Below are 11,851 nucleotides of genomic sequence, written 5' to 3'. Positions count from 1 at the left end.
GACCAAATGCACAAATTGCACATGAAACTTTCAGTTTTGTGACAGCCGCCAGAGTGCAGGAAAGAAAAGACTATGCATTTGTTATTGGCTGATTTCTTGATGATAGCCATTCTTTCTGGAGTGAGATCCAATCTCAGTGTTGTTCTAACTTGCATTTCTCAAACAACCAGCGATGTAGAACATCTCTCGTATTTAGTGCTCATTTGTACTTCTTCATCTGAGAAGTGTCCATTCATTTGAGCACTACTCTGTCATAAAGAAGGATAAACTTGAGGCATTTTTAGGTAAATGGTTGTACCTCCAGACCATCATTTTCAGTGAAATAAATCAGAGACACAGGTTTTAATATTGCACGGTTTCTCTTATGTGAGAAACCTGAAGCATGAATCAAGAGCAAAATAGAGGAGAGATATTAGGAAGTTGGAAGAACTTTTTCAATTGGGAAGAGGAAAAAGAGATGGGGGAGAAGGAAGGAAGGGAAAAGGGATTTAAAGAAAAAAGTAGAAGGAAAAATGGAAGTAGAGCTTTTGCAAATGGGGAGTGCAATCGATGAGGGTTGGAGGGAGGGAGGGAAGGGAACAAAACAGAATGAAGATGCGTTGAGGACACGTGCAAATCCCACGATGAGTGTGATCATTAGGGACCGCAAACATGTACTAAAGAAAAAGAAAAAAGACTGCCAACTGCAGCCGGGTGGAAGTTGGGCACCTGCGTAGAAGAGGACGTCCTGTCTTCTAGCTGCTTGCAGGCCCGAGGAGCTAAAGACACTGTCTTTTCACAAGGACTTCACAACAAGCTCATGAATAGTGTTCATTAGCACACAGCCTGAAGCACCCTTCAGCGACAGTCAGCTGTAATATCGAGGTACAGTTTCATTACAATGTTAATTTCTCCTCCCAGACTGGTCCGAGGTTAAACCCTGGGCTGTGGCTGTGGAGGTCACCGCCTCCTCCAGGGCTGCGCTTCCTCCGAGCTGCTGGAAAAGGCTTGGGCAGGGCTGGGTGGCGGAGATAACAGTGATGCTCATCAGCTGGAAGCAGATCGCTCTAATAGGGATTAGGGACAGGGTCGGCCAACCCTGGGAGCCAGATGAGAGGGGTGGAGTTAATTCCCGAGGACCCAGGGACCCCAGGGGCAAGGCCACCCTCGGAGACCAGACTCAGGAGGCTGCAGCTGCTTGTGAGATCGGGTTTTGTGGGAAACTGGGCGGGGCACCCTGATGCCTGAGCCCTGGGGCTGCAGAGAACTCAGGTTCTCTCTGCAATGCTGTCCCCGCTGTCCCCGCTGTCCCCGCCTCCTCAGGCTCCTGCCTTCGCCACCAGCCCACAGTAGAGGAAGTGAAGTTCTCCAGTGAGGTTCGCTTGTCCTTAGCTGGTCTTAGGCACTCTGGAACTTGATAATGTCTGCCCGACAATCCCAACCAGGTGTGGTGGTCCACCCTCGTAATTCCAGCACTTCGGAAGGCTGCGACAGGAGGATTGCAAGCTGATGCTGCCGGTTAGGTGGGGAGGAAGTATCCTTCTCCTCGGTCCTATTTTGGTTTTTCTTCCTTACGTCGTCCTTCCGCCCTCCTTGCCTTGTGCTTCCTGCGTGATGACCCTGTCTGAGGCCCGCGTCCAGAGCTTCGCTACTGTAGGGAGAATAACAAGGTGCCTGACCCTGAGAATTAACTGCGGAAGAGACCCAGGACTCGGGACCGGGAGATGGCTTGCCCAGTGGGGCTGCTCCATGCCTGTCATAGCTGTGGGAGGAGGCCCACCAGGCAGCTTTCCCTTTCATCAAAGGTGCACCCTTTTGCTAATGTAGAAAGCAGCCCTGTCACCCGCAGCTACTCAGGTGATGCCGATGCCCTGAAGTGTTTCTGTTTCAAAGTGCAGTTTTAAGGCCCTAGCTTAACACAGGCTGCATCAAAAGTTTCAAACTCCAGGTGCTTTTTCTCCAAACTGCAGCATCAGCTCCGGGCAGAGGACAGGTCAGCTGGTTAGGCAAGAGGAGGAGGTGTCCTCCCGAAGCCCGAGGGCTGGAGGCTATGGCGAGTGTTGAGCAGGAATCTGGGGCCCTGCAGAGTCCAGCGGGCCGAGGTGTGGCCGCCTACCTGTTGCTCCAGGCACAGTGAACCCGGGGGTTCCGAGGTGAGGACCACGCCGTCTGCTCCCAGGAGCCCGGCCCGGGTGCAGACGAGACAGACACGCTGAGCACGGCCAGGACAGCCCCGTGCCGGGCTCACATCACATCTCTGTGTTTATGTTCTGTTTTTGTGATCACTTTACTTTCCTTTTTTCAGAGGAACAGGGGAACTTAAATTTATATTGGCCTTTTCTAGTCTTACTTACTTTTCTTTTTATTTCTTTTATTGACTGTGGCCTAAATTAGCATTTCTCTGAGGATTAGTGGTGTGAACAGTTTTTCATATGTCTGTTGACAATTCGCATATCTTCTTTTCAGAAATGTCTATTCAATCTTTTGTCCATTTTATAACCGAGTTACTTAATAATCTTGCTGTTGAGTTGCTTTAATTCCCTATGTACTTTATTGAGGTGCTTATTTTTAATTGACAGATGATAATTGTGTTGAATTATGGAGCACAGCATGATGTTTCCATCTGTGTATACACTAAAAAGTCAATCGAGCTAATTAACATATCCATCACCTTACCAATGTAACATATTTAATGGTGTAAACATTAAAAACCTACTTTTGTGCAATTTAAAGTTTACAATATATTATTATTGACCATGATCCGCACAGAGCACAGTAGGTGCCGGACACTTACTGTCCCAGCCTGACTAGGACAGTGCACCCTTGGGTAACTGTCGCCTCCTTCCCAACCCCCACCCCGTCTCTAGTTACCATTTTCCTATTCTCTATTCCTATGAAATTGGTGTTTTTAGATTCCAGACGAGAGTGAGATACTTGTCTTTATGTGCCTTGCTTATGTTCTTTAGCACAATATTCTCCAGTTTTATCTAAGTTATTGTGAGTGGCAAATTTTCTTGCTTTTAAAAGTCTGTGTAGTATTGCATGTGTGTGTGTGTGTGTGTGTGTGTGTGTGTATGTGGGCCCTCTACATATGTCTCCCTTTTCTGTTGTCCACCTGGGGAGGGCCCTGATAACCTTAACTCTATACTGATCCCGACCCCCTTGGAACGTGGTCAGGCAGGAGTTACCAGGTTGCACAGTAATTCCATTTTTATTTTCTTGAGGTTTTTCCAGAATGCCTGTACTGTCTCACCTTTCCCCCAGCAGTGACGAAAGTTCCTCTTCTCTGCTTCCTACTGCCTGGCATTAGCTTCATCTTTGATAACAGCCATTGGCACAGATGGGAGGCGACAGCTTACTGTGGTTTTCTCTGCGTTTCCCAGATGATTAGAGATGTTGAGCTTCTGTCTGATGATTGTCTTTTCTTTTGAGAAAAGTCTGTTCAGATCCTTCACCCGATTATTTTAATTGGGGTTTTGCTATTGAGTTGCTTGAGGTCCTTACGTATTTTAGATATTAACCTTGTATCAGAGTTGTAGCTGGCAAACTTTTCTTCCTCTTCACTCCTGTAGCTCTCTCCAGTGCTGTGCAGTTCTTGGTTTGCTGGAGTGGAATCCTATTGGCCTCCTTTTGCTGTTTTTGTCTGTGCTTTGGGGTTTTATCCAGGAAATCATCACCCAGACCAAAGTCCTGGGGTGCTTCCTCTCTGATTCCTTCAAGAACTTTCCAGTTTCAGCTTTTAAATTACAGACTTTAATCTATTTGGAGTTGGTAAGTGAGATAAAGTCTGAAATAAGGGTCTAATTTGGTTTTATTTATGAATCTTGTCTTTTTCCCTGGTTAGTGTAGATAAGGTTTGTTGATTTTATTTACCTTTTCAGAAATATTAACTCTTAGTTTTATTGATCTTTTCTACTGTTTTCCTAGTTTCTGTTTCATTCGTTTCTGCTCTGATTCTTATTTCCTACCTTATATTAGCTTTAGGCTTAGTTTGTCCCTTTTCAATTTTCTTGAGATATAACATTAGGTTGTTTATTTAGGATGCCTTTTTTTTTTTTGGTATTTACTGCTATAAATGCTTGGGGACTTGCTTTGGCTGTAGACAATGTTTTGGCATGTTCTATATCCATTTGCATATATTTCAGTGTATTTTAATTTTCTTTTTAAATTTATGTTTTGATCATTTGTTCATTTAATTCCTATATGTTTCTGAATTTTTTCTTCCAATTACTGATTTTTAGTTTTTTGTTTGGAAAAGATACTTTATCTGATTACAATCTTTTAAAATTTGTTCAGGCTTATTTTGTGGCTTATGATCTATCAGAATGAATGATCCATTCTCACACAAGAAGAATTTGTATTCTGCTGCTGTCGGATGGAATATTCTATAGATATGTCTGGTAAGTGCACTTGGTCTAAAACACCATTTGAGGCCAGTGTTTCTTCACTGCTTTTGGATGAGTCACCTGTTCATGTTGAGGTGGGTGTTGTTTGGGTGGGAAGAGTCGGCACCCCCCCTTCCTATCTCGGGCTCCTTGCAGAAGGGGGCATTGCTTGGCTCAGGGCGGAGACTTGGGTTTTCTGGGAAGCCTGGGGACCACGAGGCTCCCTCCCCCATTCCATCGGCTGAGGTCTTAACCTTGCTTCTCTGCTTTGAGCTGCCTCCGGTGTGCCGAAGTTTCCAGTCTCCCTTTCTGCCCTGCCGTGGAGCTCTGGGTCAGCTTGGTTTGTTTCTGTGGGGATGAAGATGGGACCTCCAGCTCCGCCATCTTGGTCTCTCTCATGCTCCCATTGGCTCTGCTTGTGCTCCATTTCCTTGTTCTCTGATCACCCTCCCTGAGGCAAAGCTGTGGTGTAGAGGTTCCAGAAGCCCTGGGAGCCGTGGGATCATGTTCTAGGCTCGGGTCAGTGGGCTGTGCCAATGTTACGGGGGTTTTGTGCGTGTGCATGGAAAGGGCTGGCGACACTGGGGCTTGAACCCAGGGCCTCATGCATGCCAGGCAAGTGCTTCGTCCTCTGTGCCAGCAGTTAGGACTCAAATCAGAACTTCCTGTTTTCAGCTGGGGCTGCAAACACAACAAGAACAGCCCGCCTGTCTGGTTGGACTCCGAGATTTCTGTTTTGGGGTGCAGAGGAAGCATTGTAGCTTCAGATGTGAAGCCTCTGACTGAAAACCAAACGTGTCCAAGTTGACCGTGGTCACAGCCATGCAGCGTATGTGGCCGGATCCGCCAGGCTGAGCTTCTTCCCTGGCCTGTGGTTTTCTCCTTGTGCACAGGCCCCGGACCAGATCCAAAGAGGAAAGGTCTCCGACCCGGCAGATATTGTTGCCTCCTCTTTTCTACTGACACCCAGCTGTGTATTCCTGCCAGCAAATCAGAGCTGTGCTGCACCATGCCGGGCGGGCGCTCTGATCATTCTTCATTCATTCCGGCCTCACGCGTCCTTCTCAGGCCCCTTTAGTGATTGTGTGTGGGCCTCGGGGTGCCAGGTGAGTGTGCATCCCAGGCACCTGAAGACACGGCTGGCTTGGCTGCAGCCTGGCCCTGCCCTTGACTTCACTGCGTGCCGGCTGCTACTCAGCTACCCCAGGGGTCAGCATGGCCCCACGGCCACCTGGAGCCCAGACACCTGTCACAGTGACACCACGCAGTCCGCCCGCAATCCCTCCTCCACGCCCAGCTGTCTTGGTCTTAAAAGGCACTGACTGTGCAAAGGATTCGGCCGTGGGGTTGCAGGCACGGAGAGCAGACGCTGCTTTGTGTGTGTGTGTGTGTGTGTGTGTGGTTTTTGAGACAGGGTCTCACTGTGCAGCCCAGGCTGGCCTCCAACTCACAGTAGTCCTCCTGCCTCAGCCTACCGAGTGCTGGGATTTTAGGTGTGTGCCACCATGCCCAGCTCAGATGCTGCTTTTGAGAGAAGAGCTCCAGGCAGGAACATGAAGGTAGAAGAAGACAGATGATGCACCTGTCAGCTCCGTCTTCTCCTACAGTGCAGCCGAGACACACCCTGTGTGGGAGGTGCCACTGCCCAGCCGGGGAGGTGCTGTTCCTCTCCTTCTCGTCCTCTTCGATTTGGGTCCAAAGGTCTTTGCGAATTAGCTCAGATTTCCCAACTGTTACTTAAAATGGAGCAAAAAACGTTTTGCAACATTAAATAAATCCTATTGACCTGCACTGTGTGCGGCTGGAGGTCCAGATGTTGCAATCCTGAAGCACGATGCCCAGTTTTACACAGGCACTCCAGGGACAGTGAAGACAAGATTGCGAGATCTTTTTGATAAATGCGTAACAGTTTTAAAAAATTTTTCCAAAGCCTGTTTCAGTTTGTTTGAATTTGTCTGTGTGTGTGTGTGTGTGTGTGTGTGTGTGTGTGTGTGTGTGTGTGGCACTGGGGACTGAACCCAGTAACTATGACCTCAGCTCTTTTCCTTTTCCTCCTCCTTTGAGACTTGGTCTTGCTAAACTGCCCAGCCCAGCCTTGTATTTGTAACCCTCCTGCCTTCGCCTCCTAGTGGGTGGCATTACGTGCGCCCCACGGTGCCTGGCATGCTTTTTATTTTGATGTTAAATTTTGTTACCTGTTAATCATGACTGGAATTTCACATAACTATCATGAAGAAGATTCATGTGCAAATAATCTCCAAATGTCTATCTACACAGACTCTCTGACCATGAGTGACATACTCTGTCTACCTATGACTTACTTCAAAATTTCTCTGGAGTGAAAGATACTGAAAGAAGAGGTAAAAAAAATATACATTTCATGTATTTAGCTGCTGATCTAACTGAACATTGCTCTGTAACTCAGTCCTATCACATGGTGAAATTAAAATGCTTTTATGTTTTCTGCAATAACGGTCCCTCCTACGCAACTGTGTGACAACGTCTGCATGTGCTGTGTAGAACTCACAGTTTATTTGCAAATTTGCAAATTGCCTTGAGAACTTTCCTCATATGCACATTTAAATTACTTTGCAATTAATTACACCAATATATTTATCCAGTTAGAGGACAGACTATGTTTCATGTAGCAGTATATTACCTTGGCTTGAAACCTTTGCAAAATATCGAGATGTGGCCTCCATTTTGGCTCCTAGGCTGGGTCCTTGCAGTGTGGGAATGAGCCCAGATGTGGGATGCGAGTCTCCTCCAGAACTGGCCTCTACATCAGGCTTTGGCCTTCTGAAGGGTTCTTCAGGGCTGGCATTTAAAGAAAACATTGTGTGCAGAACCTTCAGGGCAGGATTTAACTCTGGGGGTGGGAGAGAGACGAGGCCCCTGCACGGCTCCAAAAGCACAGTGTGGTCGGTGGAGGCAGAGTCTGAGTAGATAAGAGAACCTGGCCAGGCCAGGGCTAACCTCGGAGTGTGATGGTCCACGCAGCAGTGGTGCCATGCATCTGAGCTTCCCGTTTCTTTTCTGCTTTTCACACAAAGACACCAACCCTGATTGCCAGAGGCAAGGGGTGCTCGCTGCCGGGGCTCAGAGATGGTGCTGGGAGCAGAGTGAAGAAGACTCCCTTATGCCAGCCCCCAGGGACGGAGACACTGGCCGGACGCAGAGCAAAGCCCTATGCACTGCGCTGTGCTGTCCTGTGAGCATATTCACCAAACAAACAAAGCAGCTGCAGTCGCACGTGCGGAGACCCACGTGGAGTGACGGAGAACGGACTCTGAAGAGAGCGCCAGACATCAGCCTCCTGCTGAAGTCCAAGGGAGAAACTTAGCTGGGGTGGTCCAGCACCTTCTCTGGAATCAGGCCTGGGAGCCAGGGGTTTTCCTGGGACCAGGGCTGAAAACTCTGGCCTTCTCTTCCTAATTGTTATGACTCTGGGCAGGGCTCTGGACCCCTAAAATAAGGGAGACATATGTAATGCATCAAAGCAAACAAACAACAGCAACAAAACCACTTTCTTGCCTCTTCCTGGAATACATCATTGTCAATCTTAGCACCCAGCCACTCCTGCGGACTCCCTTGACTCTGAAAGCAGCGCTTGGAGAACGGAAAGGTGGAAGATGGCGGTGGCCTCTACTCTCCCATCTGCTCCTTGTTATTTGAGGGCTGTGATGTGGGGAAGATGCGCCCAGGCTCCCCAGTTCTGAGGGTGCTTCTGGGCATGAGGAAGGTGCCCCAGAACGCCGCCAGGCACATGTGTTGGATCGGAACGAGTCCATCCTGCACGCTGGCCCAGAAGTTGCATATAACTGAAAACAACTTGCACACTGGCAGGGGTGGGAACAGGAAGAATTCAAATTTTGAGTTCTAAAATATGGACATGGCCTGGCTTTCAGGATTCGTGCTCACTGCTGTGGAACAGCAGGCACTGAGCTCACCTTGGAAAGAAGGAGGTGGTGGTGCGGGGCCGGTTGCAGCCCACCTCTCCGGCATGGAGGGCAACTCCTACCGCGCTGGCTCTGCAGGTGACTTCATTCCTGCCCACTCGGGTGCCTCTGCCTGTCCCTCTTGCTGACCCCTGAAAGCTCTAGGGTGACTTCTGCAAGCAAGGGGGGCATCATGAGTGTCTCCACATTATATGGTCAAAGTGCGAGTGGAAAATACAAGAATAAAAGCACCGGAAATCCAGCATGCCCCATGTGCGCATCGGCAGCTGGATTCCTACTGCTTTATGGCTTCCAACCATTTTCCCATTTGCAAATGTGAGTCTCATTTGGCACTGAAACGTCCCTAATAATTCTTTTCAGTGTTGGGGACTGACCCTAAGGCCTTCACAGTAAGCTACATCCTCAGCCCTATTTTTTTTAATTTTTTTTTTAAAATTTATTTTGAGACAGGGTCTTGCTAAGTTACTAAATTGCTGGGGCTGGGTTGGAACTTGTAGTCCTCCTGCCTCAGCCTCCCAGAGGGCTGGGATCACAGGCCCGGGCCACCACAGGGGGCTTATTTTTTCTAATTCTTTAAGACAAAGCTTACACACCACCAGGTCTGAAGTCACAAATGAGTATTTACTAATAAGTCTCTGTCCCAAAAAGCAGATTTAAAACCTTATCCAACTGACCTTTACACATAACCCAAGCATCATTAGGGACCCCATTGAAAATTCTGGACCTCATGTCGCCCTGACACAGGCAGGGAAAGTGCTGATTCTGCATACAGTTAGGCGCTCAGTCCCCTCCTCTTCTGGAGAATTAGTGTGTTATGTAAATTATTTTACAAATGCGCTGCAGATGTCATTAATAAAACATGAAAGCGAGTCTGTGTCACCAATTAGCATTTTCTTTGTATCCAGCCCAGTGCAGATCCCAGCCCCTCCTGCTGTGGGAGACGCTGCTGCCACCCGGGCACCAGACTCGTGCCTGCACTGGGCACCTGGGAGACCCTGGATCTGGCCGAGGGCGAGGAAGGACCTCAGGGGCCCGGAGAGCAACAGGGGCCGCAAGCAGGATCCTGAGGGTGAGGGTCAGCGGAGCTTGTGGGGGCCCGGCGGGCGGCTTGGGGCAGGCAGGTGCCGCCTACTCCCCCCTGGGGGCTGGAAGGCTGTGGAGTTTGTGCGCTTGATCCTGGAGGACGGGGCTTGGGTGTTTCTGGAGAGGGACGTGGGTTCCGTGGCCACGGGTCCCCCGGAGCTGGTCTGGACTCAGCTCCTCTCTGCTCCTGCCTGCTGGGCATCCCTCTCGGTCAGCGTGCAGTGCTGGGGTCACAGTGCAGGGTGCTCAGCGACGATCACCGACTTCACCCAGTCACACACACGAAGACACGCGGGCCCACGGCAGGGAAGCCGCAGGCCCGACACCGCCTGGACGCTGTGTCCCAGGGCCGTGTGCTGCGTGCGTCCTCCGTGTAGCGGTTCTGCTAACGCTGACAGGTGTGTCTGCCTCGAGGCTCCCATCGACTCGGGGGAAGCTGGGCAGATCCTCTGTGGGGAGACGGAGCACTGAGGCTTGGTGGCCCCCGAAGGCTGCCGTGCTGGCCACAGCGGAGGGCCTGGAGGGCCCCTGAAATGTCCGCCTCCTGATGCGCTTGGGATCCCTCTGCTGCCAGCCGCACATGACTGGGGAGGTGAGGAGCCCACTCGGGCGGGGGCCCCGGCCACGTGACGAGCGGCTGTGTCTCAGGCGGCAGGGCAGAGACCGCGGCCTCAGGGGCACCAGCTCCTCCTGCAAGAGACTCCAGCCTGTGTTGTTTTCAAATGTTTAACTTTCACCTACTTAATATTTAGGGAGGCTGAAGGAATAAAAGATGAATTATTGAAGAGATTAATGTTTTTAAAACCAAAAGAAAGTCACAGTCAGGCAGCTTTATATCAAAAACTCATTTCACAGGCATTAATTTTTTAATAACTTTCGGATGGTACAGTGAGGCCTGATGTTTGCTAATCAGCTCTGCATTCCTGGGAAGGCTTTGCTACTTTCTTGGGCGGAGACAACCCGAGCGCAAGGCCTCTCCTGTGAGGGCTCGCATCTGATTCAGAGAAGGCAGGGAGAAGCCTGCAGTGAAGGCCGAGCGAACACCTGGAAACTGGGGGGCACCGTGGGAGCTGTGTGTTCTGGGGTGCGGGGGGCGGGAGGCCAGCGGGGCGAAGTGAAGCAGAGTCAAGGGGGCAGAAAGTGGGCCGGCGGCGTCTGGAGAGGGAGGGGAAGGTGGCTGCGATCCCCTCTGCCATAGATGGAGCTGCAATTCTGTGTTTCTCCTTCACATCCGCACTTTAGAAAAGCGATGGTGGCCGCTGCCTCTGCCCTAACCACCGGGACCCCCCCCCCCCCCCCCCCCCCCAGTTTGGGTTACAAACAGCCATGGAAGGAAATCCCCAGCAGTCTTACATCAGATTAGAAAAGAGAGTGAAGCTCTTGAGTTTATTTTTTTTAAGTTAAATTATTTTAAGTGATGAACGGAGACCCTCAGGTAAGCAGGATAAAATTTACATTCGCATAGTGGCCGTTACGGAGATTTATGCCTGAGCTCTGAGACATGCATCATGTACAAGACGTGATTATACACAAGGTATGATTGAAAAATATAGCGAATGCTTAAGTTAAAATTTTTATTACAGCAAAAACAGCCATGAATCCCGCTCAAAATCCTCCCCTTGCTTTGAGCACACTTATCCCATCCCTCTCTCCCTTCCTTCCTTCCTTCTTTCTTTCTGTTTATAGCAAAACATTTATTGGTACATTTTATACCTACATAATGCTAACGCTCATGGTAGGAATTTGCACGTGGGCATGATATATCCTGCCTCTTTTTTCCCATTCCCCCCATGTACAAAAGCCCCTCCCCCTATACGCAAAGCTTTGTTTCCATTCTTTCCTTCTATTTTCTCTTTTTTTCCTTGTCCCTTCCTCTCTCCCTCCCTCCTTCTTTGTTCTCCTTCTCATTGGAACATTTTCTTTCCATTTCCCAATGTCTATTGTATATTTTAGTCCTTATTTCCACTTTTGGTTTTCCATACCAGAGAAACAATGCAGTATTTAACCATGTGTGTCTGTTTTATTTCACTTAAGAGTATGGTCCCAAGATCCATCCATTTAGCTATAAATGTCTGAAGTGCATTCCTCTTTATGGCAGAGTGGTATTCCATTGTATAAAAAAACTACATCTTCTTTATCCATTCATCAGTTGATGGGCATTTGGGCTCTTTCCAAGATTTAGTGGTTACAAACTGTGCTGCTATAAACATGGGTGAGCATATATTGCTGTGGCATGATGCTTTTAATTCTCTTGGGAAGATACCAAGAAGGGGGATAGCTGGGTCAAATGGAACCTCTTAGTTTTAGTTTTTTGAGGAATCTCTGCACTGATTTCCACAGTGGTTGCACCAGTCTACACTCCCACCAACAATGGAGATGGGTTCCTTTTCCACCACAGCTCCTCCAGAGTTTGTTATTGGCTGGTTTCTGGATAACAGCTATTCT

The 11,851-nt window shown here is 49.0% G+C and overlaps 1 long non-coding RNA gene across 2 annotated transcripts; it reads left to right on the top strand.

Annotated features, from left to right (window-relative positions):
• The first annotated feature begins 1,938 nt into the window (after positions 1-1,938).
• Positions 1,939-10,470, top strand: LOC147823469 (uncharacterized). 2 transcript variants are annotated; one of them, XR_015443834.1, is made up of 3 exons: positions 1,939-2,132; positions 4,276-4,379; positions 5,040-10,470. It is a non-coding gene; the product is annotated as an uncharacterized LOC147823469 (long non-coding RNA). The 2 variants fall into 2 exon arrangements; XR_015443835.1 differs by having other exon boundaries at positions 1,939-3,750.
• The last annotated feature ends 1,381 nt before the right edge of the window (positions 10,471-11,851 follow it).

The sequence above is a fragment of the Heterocephalus glaber genome, unplaced genomic scaffold (assembly GCF_053883595.1).
Source record: "Heterocephalus glaber isolate CG9 unplaced genomic scaffold, H.glaber_assembly_v1.0 deba00001579, whole genome shotgun sequence".
NCBI lineage: Eukaryota > Metazoa > Chordata > Mammalia > Rodentia > Bathyergidae > Heterocephalus > Heterocephalus glaber.
Note: the sequence above shows the minus strand (reverse complement) of the source record. Positions and strands in the feature narration are given on the sequence as shown.